This window comes from Paramisgurnus dabryanus, chromosome 10 (genome assembly GCF_030506205.2).
Source record: "Paramisgurnus dabryanus chromosome 10, PD_genome_1.1, whole genome shotgun sequence".
NCBI lineage: Eukaryota > Metazoa > Chordata > Actinopteri > Cypriniformes > Cobitidae > Paramisgurnus > Paramisgurnus dabryanus.
Window position 1 is genome coordinate 25,183,868 of NC_133346.1, and position 15,332 is coordinate 25,199,199.

The following is a 15,332-nucleotide window of genomic DNA, read 5'->3' on the forward strand; positions in this document are numbered from 1 at the left end:
TGTTACCAAAACAAGTTGTCAGGCTGAATAAAGATTAATTGGGAGAAACTGATTGCATGAAATGTTTTTTGTTATGTGGTTTTTGCATGCATGATCTGGCCTGCTGGAGTGAAAGAATCTGATGTCTGGTTGTGTAAATCTGGAAGGAACAAATGCGACAGTTGGCCCATAGATGCGTCACATGTTTACAGAGTACAGACATGCTGTCTGTTTTCTTAAGTTGTAAACCTCCTGAGATGCACAAACAAATAACTCATTAAGCTGAATCCTATAGTTTCTGTGGTAAACCCTTTAGCATCTACTTTATATCGCCAAGCTTTGACCTAAATGAATGCGGCCATTAGTAGTTAGAAGCAATTTTGGTTGTATCGCTTGAATTTGTAATCATTAGAATAATTTGAGCATGATTTCGATTTTGTTGTTAATTTGCATAAAAAAGTGACTACAGCCATTTGACAAGCACTAGACTAGAGTATGAGAGCAAATGCTATTGTGTAGAAATACTGCCCTCTGCTGTGGAATTGTTGAGCTTACAGTTGAAAAATAACTTTTATGATGAAGTGCAATACTGTGTGTTACTGAGGAATGAGTCATAGAGTCTTGTTTTTAAAATAAAATAAAATAAACCAGTCAAATACTACACCTATTTAAAATTTACATGTAACATTTAGACATTTAGCAGACGCTTTTATCCAAAGTGACTTACAAAGATTCGGAAACTATAAAAGGTTGTGTCATAGAGGCAATAGTACAAAGGGGGCTTATAACAAGATACAAATAGTAAATGGTAAATAGTTTTCCCAGGATCATTCTATTAAAAACTAAGTGAAGAGATTGGAATTTGTATTTATTAATTTAAAGTCTGTTTAATAGTAACATAATGTAAAGTGAACTTCTTTGGCCAATAGTGGTAATGTAGAGAACAACTCCTGAATGACCTTAAACAGATCACAGACAGGGTGACAGTGCTAACTGTGACCAATAATAGAGCCCTTTACTACAGCTACATTACAGAGGAAAAATTCCAGAAAGAGCCATCAACAAAGTTAACATTGTATCAGCGTGTGATCTGTTGCTTACATGAATGGCCTCCTGCCTTACGCCCCCATTTCTAGCTTTTTCTCTGTTGTGGGCTAAAGCGGCAGTTTTATGTCATTGTGATGTGTTGTGATCACGAGGAACATTTGAACGTAAAGGTCTAAAGGTCTGCCAAAACAACTTCTGCCAATAATGATGAGAGTCAATGCACATTCCTGATACTGCCGGTGAAATGAAACTGGTTTCAGGATCACTGCTGAGCAAACATGTGAGATAGCCAGTTGGAAAGCACTACCATCTGAAGAATTCCAAGGGTAATGAAACACTATAGCGCTCACAGATAGTGGCATATTTACAGAACTGCAAGAAGTAAGTAGTCTATATTAAACCCATCTTTCTTTATGTCATTTACTTAAATTAACCTACTTGGTTAATTGTGTAAAAATATTGTCATTGTCTTGTTATTGGTAATAGGAGCTGGTAATTTTGAACATTTGTTATCCTTGAAAAGTTTTTGTTTACATTTAGCCCCAAACTCACAAAGGCTCATAGACAAAATGTTCAGCTTATTTGTTCAGTCGCACATATTTTAATACCCAGTTATGAACAGCAGATTAACTCAATTTTATTGTATCCAGAGAAAATATTAAGATTGTTTTGTAAATACAAACATTACAACATCGCCTAAAATGTGCAAATGTCTTTTAAGGTCATACTGGAGCTACAGTGGTTCAGGTAAAAAAATATATACTACTCAAAAGAACCATATGCACAAAATAAGTTTAAAGTATATTTTTATTTATGTTTTGTAGTTATCACTTTATAAATGTAAAGTGGCACAGTAAAAGTAAAGTAAATAGAGTTAAATATATAACCTAATAAGGCTTTTAAACACCCGATGAAGACTGCAAGCATTCCAGACGGTCAGATTAAGATACTAACTAACATAATCACAAACATCCAAGTATGTGACACTCAAGCATGCAGAGAGCCTCAACACTCCAGCTGAATGTGACCTTGGTGTTGTCCGTCATGCCCACCTCAATTTTTAAAGCCAGACCTTAAGTCTGATTAAAAAAAACATCTAACAGATCAGGAATAGGATAAAACTTCTCATCAAATAATGAATCATATTTTTTATAATTTAATTGTATACATTCTGAAATGTTACGTGAAGTTGTTTTAGAAGCCTTTTGTGTCCTTTTAAAACATGAGAACAGGTGGTCACAATCCATTCCCATTTATCAGGTGAAAATGTATCATTTCTGCTAATGTGGTTACCGTGGTTTTACTACAGTAACCATGTTTTTTTGGTTTTAACTGTAGTAAAACCATGGTTCATTTTTATAAGGGTGAACAGATGAACAGAGGTCATGCATCACTTAACATGTTTGACATCACATGAAGTAGATTAATTAATGTTTTTTAAAATTATACTTTTGGATATCTTGAGATGAGAACCAGTTTTAAGTAATATTTTTTAAAACACTCGCAGTGCTGTCCTTTGTTTTTAAGCGTTGCGGTTCTCCCAATGTTTGTAAACTCATTATCTCCTGTTTGTTACAAATAAAGTATTTTTACTTATGCAGACCTTTTTTGTAAATTATTCTCATAAAAAACCTTTTGAGATTACAGTCATTATAGATTTTCATGCATCATACTTTATTAGCAATTAAAACACTGCTTATTACAGTGCATTGAAAATGCGCTGTACTGTTCTTACTGGGCTTTTTATTATTATTATTATGTTGGCTTGAAAAAGCCAACATATTGTTATTGCTCTTAAACTTATTATGTTGGCTTGAAAAAGCCAACATATTGTTATTGCTTTTAAACTTATTATTATTATTCTTTTTCTGAGACCAAAATTACGAACACTAACTCGTCCTAGAGCTTTCAAGCTACATGCACCAAATTTTCCACGGACCTTCAGACTGGTCTGACGGAGTGTGCTATATCTTTTCTAACTGATGGGACCTTCCGAATTCCTAAACGGGGGGCTCGAACACCCCAAAATTTCCATTGACTTAACATTGAGACAAACTTTGACGAGTCATAGCTGTGAGTGAGAAACTTGTAGAAACTTGTGGCTTACCACATTTAAGGAGGCTGACAGGCTCTGTAAGAACATACATCACAATGGGGTGTAAGCTATACCCCTGGGGTGTAAGAGGCCCCCAAAATTTCCCATTGACTTATAATGGGGCAGGAAACATGCCCATATAAGGGAATGAAAGCGTCCCAGATGGAATATCTTTACTTTAGAGTGTCGTAGAGACATGGGGGTGGGCTCATCTTACTCAGTCATCCAATCAGTCTCTTAGGATCGCCCCAGAGCTATTAAGCCACGCCCCTAGCAACAATTTTGGGTACCCTAGCAACATCTCCCATAGACTACCACTATATAAAGCCCAGATGGATATCTTTGCACCAGAGTGTCATAGAGACATAGGGGTGGGCTCATTTTACTCAGGCATCCAATCAGTCTTAATAGGATTCTTATTGAGGTATTAAGCCACGCCCCTAGCAACCAAATATGAGCACCCTAGCAACATAACAAACAAAGCCTTATATCTCTGGATCTGAACATCATAGAGACATGGGGGTTGGGTCTTTGGGTCATGTTAGCTTCATGCTAGCTTAATGCTAAGTCATACTAGCTTCATGCTAGTTTCATGCTAGCTTTATGCTAATTTCACAATATATCTTGCTAACTTCATGCTAAATCATGTTAGCTTCATGTTAAATCTTGTTAGCTTCAGGCTAAATAGTGCTAGCTTCATGCTAATCATGTTAGCATCATGTTAATCATGCTAGCTTCATGTTAAATCATGCTAGCTTCATGCTAATCATGTTAACATCATGCTAGCTTCATGTTAATCATGTTAGCCTCATGCTAGCTTCATGCTAATCATGCTAGCCTCATGCTAGCTTCATGCTAATCATGCTAAAATCATGCTAACATCATGCTAGCTTCATGTTAATCATGCTAACATCATGCTAACTTCATGCTAAACATGCTAATATCATGCTAGCTTCATGCTAGTCATGCTAGCTTCATGCTAGTCATATAAGCTTCATGCTAGCTTCATGCTAATCATGCTAGCTTCATGCTAGCATCATGCTAATCATGCTAGCATCATGCTAGCTTCATGCTAATCATGTTAGCATCATGCTAGCTTCATGCTAATCATGCTAGCATCATGCTAGCTTCATGTTAATTATGCTAGCATCATGCTAGCTTCATGCTAATGCTAATCATGCTAGCATCATGCTAGCTTCATGCTAATCATACTAGCATCATGCTAGCTTCATGTTAATCATGCTAGCATCATGCTAGCTTCATGCTAATCATGCTAACATCATGCTAGCTTCATGCTAGCTTCATGCTAATCATGCTAGCTTCATGCTAACATCATGCTAATCATGCTAACATCATGCTAGCTTCATGCTAATCATGTTAGCATCATGCTAATCATGCTACCATCATGCTAGCTTAATGCTAATCATGCTAGCATCCTGCTAGCTTCATGCTAATCATGCTAGCATCATGCTAGCTTCATGCTAATCATGCTAGCATCATGTTAGCTTCATGCTAGTCATACTAGCATCATGCTAGCATCATGCTAATCATGCTAACATCATGTTAGCATCATGCTAATCATGCTAGCATCATGCCAGCTTCATGCTTATCATGTTAGCATCATGTTAAATCATGCTACCTTCATACTTAAACATTCTAACAGCCAGATAGCCTACTAAACTAAACTTCTGTCAAACTGTTTTAAATGTTCAAGCTACGCTTTTTCAAGCCAACATAAAGTTTGTCTTCAAACTTTAATATCTAGTTATTATTATGTTGGCTTGAAAAAGCCAACATATTGTTATTGCTTTTAAACTTATTATTATTATGTTGGCTTGAGAAAGCCAACATACTGTTGTTGCACTTAAACTTATTATTATTATTATTATTATTATTATTCTTTTTCTTCTGAGACTAAAATTTCTAACTCTAACTCGTCCTAGAGCTTTCAAGCTACAGCCATCAAACTTTGGACAGACTTTCGGTCTGATCTGACGAGGTGTGCTATATCTTTTCTAACTGATGGGACCTTCCGAATTCCTAAACGGGGCGCTGAAACACCCCAAAATTTCCATTGACTTAACATTGAGACAAACTTTGACGGGTCATAGCTGCGAGTGAGAAACTTGTAGAAACTTGTGGCTTACCACATTTAAGGAGGCTGACAGGCTGTGTAAGAACATACCTCACAATGGGGTGTAAGCTGTACCCCTGGGGTGTAAGAGGCCCCCAAAATTTCCCATTGACTTATAATGGGGCAGGAAACATGCCCATAAAAGGGAATAAAAGCGTCCCAGATGGAATATCTTCACTTTAGAGTGTCTTAGAGACATGGGGGTGGGCTCATTTTACTCAAGCATCCAATCAGTCTCTTAGGATCACCCCAGAGCTATTAAGCCACGCCCCTAGCAACAATTTTGGGTACCCTAGCAACATCTCCCATAGACTACCATTATAGAAAGCCCAGATGGATATCTTTGCACCAGAGTGTCATAGAGACATAGGGGTGGGCTCATTTTACTCAGGCATCCAATCAGTCTCTTAGGATTCTTATTGAGGTATTAAGCCACGCCCCTAGCAACAAAATATGAAGACCCTAGCAACATAATAAACAAAGCCTTATATCTCTGGATCTGAACATCGTAGAGACACAGGGGTTGGACCGTTTTACTTGTGGCTTGAAGTGTAATCATTATGGGATGCCAATTTTCTCCCTAGCAACCAAACTTAGTACCCTAGCAACGGAATAAACAAAGCCTTATATCTCCGCTTCAGAACATCATAGAGACACGGGGGTTGGACCGTTTTACTTGTGGCTTGAAGTGTGATCATTATGGGATGCCAATTTTCTCCCTAGCAACCAAACTTAGTACCCTAGCAACGGAATAAACAAAGCCTCATATCTCTGCATCAGAAAATTGTAGAGACACGGGGGTTGGACCGTTTTACTTGTGGCTTGAAGTGTGATCATTATGGGATGCCAATTTTCTCCCTAGAAACCAAACTTAGTACCCTAGCAACGCAATACATGTTAGCTTCATGCTAGCTTCCTGCTAATCATGCTAGCTTCATGCTAGCTTCATGCTAATCATGCTAGCTTCATGCTAATCATGCTAACTTCATGCTAGCTTCATGCTAATCATGCTAACTTCATGCTAGCTTCATGCTAATCATGCTAACATCATGCTAGCTTCATGCTAATCATGCTAGCATCATGCTAGCTTCATGCTAATCATGCTAGCATCATGCTAGCTTCATGCTAATCATGTTAACATCATGCTAGCTTCATGCTAACTTCATGCTAATCATGCTAGCTTCATGCTAGCTTCATGCTAATCATGCTAGCATCATGCTAGCTTCATGCTAATCATGCTAGCATCATGCTAGCTTCATGCTAATCATGCTAGCATCATGTTAGCTTCATGCTAATCATGCTAGCATCATGCTAGCTTCATGCTAATCATGCTAGCATCATGCTAGCTTCATGCTAATCATGCTAGCATCTTGCTAGCTTCATGCTAATCATGCTAGCATCATGCTAGCTTCATGCTAATCATGCTAGCATCATGCTAGCTTCATGCTAATCATGCTAGCATCATGCTAGCTTCATGCTAATCATGCTAGCATCATGCTAGCTTCATGCTAATCATGCTAGCATCATGCTAGCTTCATGCTAATTATGCTAACTTCATGCTAATCATGCTAGCTTCATGCTAATCATGCTAACTTCATGCTAATCATGCTAGCATCATGCTAGCTTCATGCTAATCATGCTAGCATCATGCTAGCTTCATGTTAATCATGCTAACATCATGCTAGCTTCATGGTAAATCATGCTACCTTCATACTTAAACATACTAACAGCCAGATAGCCTACTAAACTAAACTTATGTCAAACCGTTTTAAACGTTCAGGCTACGCTTTCTCAAGCCAACATAAAGTTTGTCTTCAAACTTTACTATCTAGTTATTATTCTTTCTTATCCCCCCAAAATTATAAACACTAACTCGTCCTAGGGCTTTCAAGCTACATGCACCAAATTTTTCACAGACCTTCAGACTGGTCTGACTTAGTGTGCTATATCTTTTCTAACTGATGGGACCTTCCGAATTCCTAAACGGGGGGCTCGAACACCCCAAAATTTCCATTGACTTAACATTGAGACAAACTTTGATGGGTCATAGCTGCGAGTGAGAAACTGGTAGAAACTTGTGGCTTACCACATTTAAGGAGGCTGACAGGCTGTGTAAGAACATACCTAACAATGGGGTGTAAGCTGTACCCCTGGGGTGTAAGAGGCCCCCAAAATTTCCCATTGACTTATAATGGGGCAGGAAACATGCCCATAAAAGGGAATAAAAGCGTCCCAGATGGAATATCTTCACTTTAGAATGTCGTAGAGACATGGGGGTGGGCTCATTATACTCAGGCATCCAATCAGTCTCTTAGGATCACCCCAAAGCTATTAAGCCACGCCCCTAGCAACAATTTTGGGTACCCTAGCAACCTCTCCCATAGACTACCATTATAAAAAGCCCAGATGGATATCTTTGCACCAGAGTGTCATAGAGACATAGGGGTGGGCTCATTTTACTCAGGAATCCAATCAGTCTCTTAGGATTCTTATTAAGGTATTAAGCCACGCCCCTAGCAACCAAATATGAGCACCCTAGCAACATAATAAACGAAGCCTTATATCTCTGGATCTGAACATCATAGAGACATGGGGGTTGGGTCTTTGGGTCATGTTAGCTTCATGCTAGCTCCATGCTAAGTCATACTAGCTTCATGCTAGTTTCATGCTAGCTTTATGCTAATTGCATAATAAATCTTTCTAACTTCATGCTAAATCATGCTAGCTTCATGCTAATAATGCTAGCATCATGCTAGCTTCATGCTAATCATGCTAGCTTCATACTAAATCATCTTAGCTTCATGCTATTCATGCTAGCATCATGCTAGCTTCATGCTAATCATGCTAACATCATGCTAGCTTCATGCTAATCATGCTAGCATCATGCTAGCTTCATGCTAATCATGCTAGCATCATGCTAGCTTCATGCTAATCATGCTAGCATCATGCTAGCTTCATGCTAATCATGCTAGCATCATGCTAGCTTCATGCTAATCATGCTAGCATCATGTTAGCTTCATGCTAATCATGCTAGCATCATGATAGCTTCATGCTAATCATGCTAGCATCATGTTAGCTTCATGCTAATCATGCTAGCTTCATGCTAATCATGCTACCATCATGCTAGCTTCATGCTAATCATGCTAGCATCATGCTAGCTTCATGCTAATCATGCTACCATCATGCTAGCATCATGCTAGCTTCATGCTAATCATGCTAGCATCATGCTAGCTTCATGCTAATCATGCTAGCATCATGCTAGATTCATGCTAGCATCATGCTAACTTCATGCTAATCATGCTACCATCATGTTAGCATCATGCTAGCTTCATGCTAATCATGCTAACATCATGCTAGCTTCATGCTAATCATGCTACCATCATGCTAGCTTCATGCTAATCATGCTACCATCATGCTAGCTTCATGCTAATCATGCTACCATCATGTTAGCATCATGCTAGCTTCATGCTAATCATGCTAGCTTCATGCTAGCTTCATGCTAATCATGCTAGCATCATGCTAGCTTCATGCTAATCATGCTAGCATCATGCTAGCTTCATGCTAATCATGCTAGCATCATGCTAGCTTCATGCTAATCATGCTAACATCATGCTAGCTTCATGCTAATCATGCTAGCTTCATGCTAGCTTCATGCTAATCATGCTAGCATCATGCTAGCTTCATGCTAATCATGCTAGCATCATGCTAGCTTCATGCTAATCATGCTAGCATCATGCTAGCTTCATGCTAATCATGTTAGCATCATGCTAGCTTCATGCTAATCATGCTACCATCATGTTAGATTCATGCTAATCATGCTAGCTTCATGCTAATCATGCTAACATCATGCTAGCTTCATGCTAATCATGCTAACATCATGCTAACTTCATGCTAATCATGCTAACATCATGCTAGCTTCATGCTAATCATGCTAACATCATGCTAGCTTCATGCTAATCATGCTAACATCATGCTAACTTCATGCTAATCATGCTAACATCATGCTAACTTCATGCTAATCATGCTAGCTTCATGCTAGCTTCATGTTAATCATGCTAGCTTCATGCTAGCTTCATGCTAATCATGCTAGCATCATGCTAGCTTCATGCTAATCATGCTAGCGTCATGCTAGCTTCATGCTAATCATGTTAGCATCATGCTAGCTTCATGCTAATCATGCTACCATCATGTTAGATTCATGCTAATCATGCTAGCTTCATGCTAATCATGCTAACATCATGCTAGCTTCATGCTAATCATGCTAACATCATGCTAGCTTCATGCTAATCATGCTAACATCATGCTAGCTTCATGCTAATCATGCTAACATCATGCTAGCTTCATGCTAATCATGCTAACATCATGCTAACTTCATGCTAATCATGCTAACATCATGCTAGCTTCATGCTAATCATGCTAGCATCATGCTAGCTTCATGCTAATCATGCTAACATCATGCTAGCTTCATGCTAATCATGCTAACATCATGCTAGTTTCATGCTAACCATGCTACCTTTATACTTAAAAATACTAACTGCCAGACTGCCTACTAAACTAAACTTCTGTCAAACCGTTTTAATTGTTCAGGCTACGCTTTTTCAAGCCAACATAAAGTTTGTCTTCAAACTTTAATATCTAGTTATTAGTGGTGCTTGCATTTATGCAAAGCATCACTATTATTATTGCTCAAAGATATTATTAGTGGTGCTTGCATTTATGCAAGGCATCACTATTACTATTGCTCATACTTATTATTTATTTATATCTTTATTTATTATTCTTATATCTGGACACTTTTTCGGCGCGTAACTCGTCCCACACGGTTTGTCGTAGACCAATAAAACAGGGCTCAAAATGACCGGCTTATTGAGGACACGTCTGCTATGACTTTTATAAGGGATCGGGTGCAGGATTTCCGAAAGGGGGGCGAAAAACCACCCGAAAAATCCCATTGACTTAACATTGCGCCCAACTTTGACGAGTCATAGCTCCGCTCAAGGATTTTATAGAAACATGTGGGTTACAACATTTGAAGAGGGTGGTAGACTCTGTAACAACATGGATCACAATGGGGTGTAAGTTGTACCCCTGGGGTGTAAGAGGTGCCCAAAAATGCCCAATGAAAAGTCAATGGGGCAAAATCCCATAGACTTAACATTGGAAAAATTTTGACGCGTCATAGGTACGAGTAAGGATTTCATAGAAACATGTGGGTTACATTATTTGAAGAGGGTGGTAGGCTATGTAAGAACATACATGACATTGGGGTGTAAGTTGTACCCCTGGGGTGTAAGAGGCACCCGAAAATTCCCATTGACTTATAATGGGGCAGGAAACATGCCCATATAAGGGAATAAAAAAGTTCCAGATGGGATATCTTCGCTTTACAATGTCGTAGAGACACGGGGGTTGGACCGTTTTACTCATGACTCAGAGTGTAATCATTATGGGATGCCAATTTTTTCCCTAGCAACCAAATACAGTACCCTAGCAACAGAGTAAACAAAGCCTTATATCTCCGCACCAGAACATCGTAGAGACACGGGGGTTGGACCTTTTGACTTGTGACTCGGAGTGTAATCATTATGGGATGCCATTTTTTTCCCTAGCAACCAAATACAGTACCCTAGCAACAGAGTAAACAAAGCCTTATATCTCCGCACCAGAACATCGTAGAGACACGGGGGTTGGACCGTTTGACTAGTGACTCAGAGTGTAATCATTATGGGATGCCAATTTTTTCCCTAGCAACCAAATACAGTACCCTAGCAACAGAGTAAACAAAGCCTTATATCTCCGCATCAGAACATCGTAGAGACACGGGGGTTGGACCTTTTGACTTGTGACTCGGAGTGTAATCATTATGGGATGCCATTTTTTTCCCTAGCAACCAAATACAGTACCCTAGCAACAGAGTAAACAAAGCCTTATATCTCCCGCCAGAACATCGTAGAGACACGGGGGTTGGACCGTTTGACTAGTGACTCAGAGTGCAATCATTATGGGATGCCAATTTTTTCCCTAGCAACCAAATACAGTACCCTAGCAACAGAGTAAACAAAGCCTTATATCTCCGCATCAGAACATCGTAGAGACACGGGGGTTGGACCGTTTGACTCGTGACTCGGAGTGTAATCATTATGGGATGCCAATTTTTTCCCTAGCAACCAAATACAGTACCCTAGCAACAGAGTAAACAAAACCTTATATCTCCGCATCAGAACATCGTAGAGACACGGGGGTTGGACCGTTTGACTTGTGACTCAGAGTGTAATCATTATGGGATGCCAATTTTTTCCCTAGCAACCAAATACAGTACCCTAGCAACAGAGTAAACAAAACCTTATATCTCCGCATCAGAACATCGTAGAGACACGGGGGTTGGACCGTTTGACTCGTGACTCAGAGTGTAATCATTATGGGATGCCAATTTTTTCCCTAGCAACCAAATACAGTACCCTAGCAACAGAGTAAACAAAGCCTTATATCTCCGCATCAGAACATCGTAGAGACACGGGGGTTGGACCTTTTGACTTGTGACTCGGAGTGTAATCATTATGGGATGCCATTTTTTTCCCTAGCAACCAAATACAGTACCCTAGCAACAGAGTAAACAAAGCCTTATATCTCCCGCCAGAACATCGTAGAGACACGGGGGTTGGACCGTTTGACTAGTGACTCAGAGTGTAATCATTATGGGATGCCAATTTTTTCCCTAGCAACCAAATACAGTACCCTAGCAACAGAGTAAACAAAGCCTTATATCTCCGCATCAGAACATCGTAGAGACACGGGGGTTGGACCGTTTGACTCGTGACTCGAAGTGTAATCATTATGGGATGCCAATTTTTTCCCTAGCAACCAAATACAGTACCCTAGCAACAGAGTAAACAAAACCTTAAATCTCCGCATCAGAACATCGTAGAGACACGGGGGTTGGACCGTTTGACTTGTGACTCAGAGTGTAATCATTATGGGATGCCAATTTTTTCCCTAGCAACCAAATACAGTACCCTAGCAACAGAGTAAACAAAACCTTATATCTCCGCATCAGAACATCGTAGAGACACGGGGGTTGGACCGTTTGACTCGTGACTCAGAGTGTAATCATTATGGGATGCCAATTTTTCCCTAGCAACCAAATACAGTACCCTAGCAACAGAGTAAACAAAGCCTTATATCTCCGCATCAGAACATCGTAGAGACACGGGGGTTGGACCGTTTGACTCGTGACTCAGAGTGTAATCACCAGTGGATGCCAATTTTTTCCCTAGCAACCAAATACAGTACCCTAGCAACAGTGTAAACAAAGCCTTATATCTCCGCATCAGAACATCGTAGAGACACGGGGGTTGGACCGTTTAACTCGTGACTCTGAGTGTAATCACTAGTGGATAGTGGGTTGGAACGTTTTACTTTTGGGTTGGAGTATAATCATATATTGTCCCGAGAATTTTGCCACGGCAAGCACCACTTCACATTTTCTTCAGGAAATGTACCTATCTAGTTATTATTCTTCTTTTTCTGGACACTTTTTCGGCGCGTAACTCGTCCCGCACGCTTTGTCGTAGACCCATAAATTAGGGCTCAAATCGACCGGCTTATTGAGGAGAGGTGTGCTATGACTTTTATAAGCGATCGGGTGCAGGATTTCCGAAAGGGGGGCGAAAAACCACCCAAAAAATCCCATTGACTTAACATTGCGCCCAACTTTGACGAGTCATAGCTCCGCTCGAGGATTTTGTAGAAACATGTGGGTTACAACATTTGAAGAGGGTGGTAGGCTCTGTAAGAACATGGATCACAATGGGGTGTAAGTTGTACCCCTGGGGTGTAAGAGGTGCCCAAAAGTGCCCCAATGAAAAGTCAATGGGGCAAAATCCCATAGACTTACATTGCAAAAATTTTGACGGGTCATAGGTCCGAGCCAGGATTTCATAGAAACATGTGGGTTACTAAATTTGAAGAGGGTGCTAGACTCTGTCAGGACGTCCCCCACAATGGGGTGTAAGGTTACCATAGCAACCATTTTGGGCACCCTAGCAACCTATACCATAGACTGCCATTATAAAATGCCCGGATGGATATCTTTGCACCACAGTGTCATAGAGACATGGGGGTGGGCTCATTTTACTCAGGCATCCAATCAGTCTCTCAGGATCCTTACAGACTTACTAAGCCACGCCCCTAGCAACCACTTTTGAGCACCCTAGCAACATAAAATACAAACAGTTATATCTCGGCATCAGAACATCGTAGAGACACGGGGGTTGGACCGTTTTACTTGTGACTAGGGGTGTAACAATTGGGCACATCATTGGCCACTCCCAAGCCACGCCCCTAGCAACCAAATTTGAGCACCCTAGCAACCGAATAAACAAAGCCTTATATCTCCGCATCAGAACATCGTAGAGACACGGGGTTTGGACCGTTTTACTTGTGACTCGGAGTGTAATCACTGGGCACATAATTGGCCACTCCCAAGCCACGCCCCTAGCAACCAAATACAGTACCCTAGCAACAGAGTAAACAAAGCCTTATATCTCCGCATCAGAACATCGTAGAGACACGGGGGTTGGACCGTTTTACTTGTGACTCGGAGTGTAATCACTGGGCACATCATTGGCCACTCCCAAGCCACGCCCCTAGCAACCAAATACAGTACCTTAGCAACAGAGTAAACAAAGCCTTATATCTCCACATCAGAACATCGTAGAGACACGGGGGTTGGACCGTTTGACTCATGACTCGGAGGGTAATCACTAGTGGATGCAATTTTTTTCCCTAGCAACCAAATACAGTACCCTAGCAACAGAGTAAACAAAGCCTTATATCTCCGCATCAGAACATCGTAGAGACACGGGGGTTGGACCGTTTGACTCGTGACTCGGAGGGTAATCACTAGTGGATGCCATTTTTTTCCCTAGCAACCAAATACAGTACCCTAGCAACAGAGTAAACAAAGCCTTATATCTCCGCATCAGAACATCGTAGAGACACGGGGTTTGGACCGTTTGACTCGTGACTCGGAGGGTAATCACTAGTGGATGCCATTTTTTTCCCTAGCAACCAAATACAGTACCCTAGCAACAGAGTAAACAAAGCCTTATATCTCCGCATCAGAACATCGTAGAGACACGGGGTTTGGACCGTTTGACTCGTGACTCGGAGGGTAATCACTAGTGGATGCCATTGTTTCCCCTAGCAACCAAATACAGTACCCTAGCAACAGAGTAAACAAAGCCTTATATCTCCGCATCAGAACATCGTAGAGACACGGGGTTTGGACCGTTTGACTCGTGACTCAAAGGGTAATCACTAGTGGATGCCATTTTTTTCCCTAGCAACCAAATACAGTACCCTAGCAACAGAGTAAACAAAGCCTTATATCTCTGCATCAGAACATCGTAGAGACATGGGGGTTGGACCGTTTGACTCGTGACTGGAAGTGTAATCACTAGTGGATGCCAATTTTTTCCCTAGCAACCATATACAGTACCCTAGCAACAGAGTAAACAAAGCCTTATATCTCCGCATCAGAACATCGTAGAGACACGGGGGTTGGATCGTTTGACTTTTGGCTTGGAGTATAATCATAAATTGTCCCTTGAAACATGCCACGGCAAGCACCACTCACATTTTCTTCAGGAAATGTACCTATCTAGTTATTATTATTATTCCGCTTTCTTCTGAGACTAAATTTTCGACACTAACTCGTCCTAGAGCTTTCAAGCTACATGCACCAAATTTTCCACGGACCTTCAGACTGGTCTGACTTAGTGTGCTATATCTTTTCTAACTGATGGGACCTTCCGAATTCCTAAACTGGGGGCTCGAACACCCCAAAATTTCCATTGACTTAACATTGAGACAAACTTTGATGGGTCATAGCTGCGAGTGAGAAACTTGTAGAAACTTGTGGCTTACCACATTTAAGGAGGCTGACAGGCTGTGTAAGAACATACCTAACAATGGGGTGTAAGCTGTACCCCTGGGGTGTAAGAGGCCCCCAAAATTTCCCATTGACTTATAATGGGGCAGGAAACATGCCCATGAAAGGGAATAAAAGCGTCCCAG

At 40.6% G+C, this 15,332-nt stretch overlaps 1 protein-coding gene across 3 annotated transcripts in view; it reads left to right on the plus strand.

Annotated features, from left to right (window-relative positions):
• The first annotated feature begins 1,318 nt into the window (after nucleotides 1-1,318).
• The window catches only part of palm2akap2 (PALM2 and AKAP2 fusion), a 162,388-nt gene continuing 148,374 nt past the window's right edge, over nucleotides 1,319-15,332 (plus strand). The window contains exon 1 of one of the 3 annotated variants that reach the window (XM_065240587.2): nucleotides 1,319-1,407. The gene's annotated coding sequence lies outside the window, so the exon portion shown is untranslated. The remainder of the gene's footprint in view (nucleotides 1,408-15,332) is intronic. The other 2 variants (XM_065240590.2, XM_065240588.2) reach the window with 2 other exon arrangements.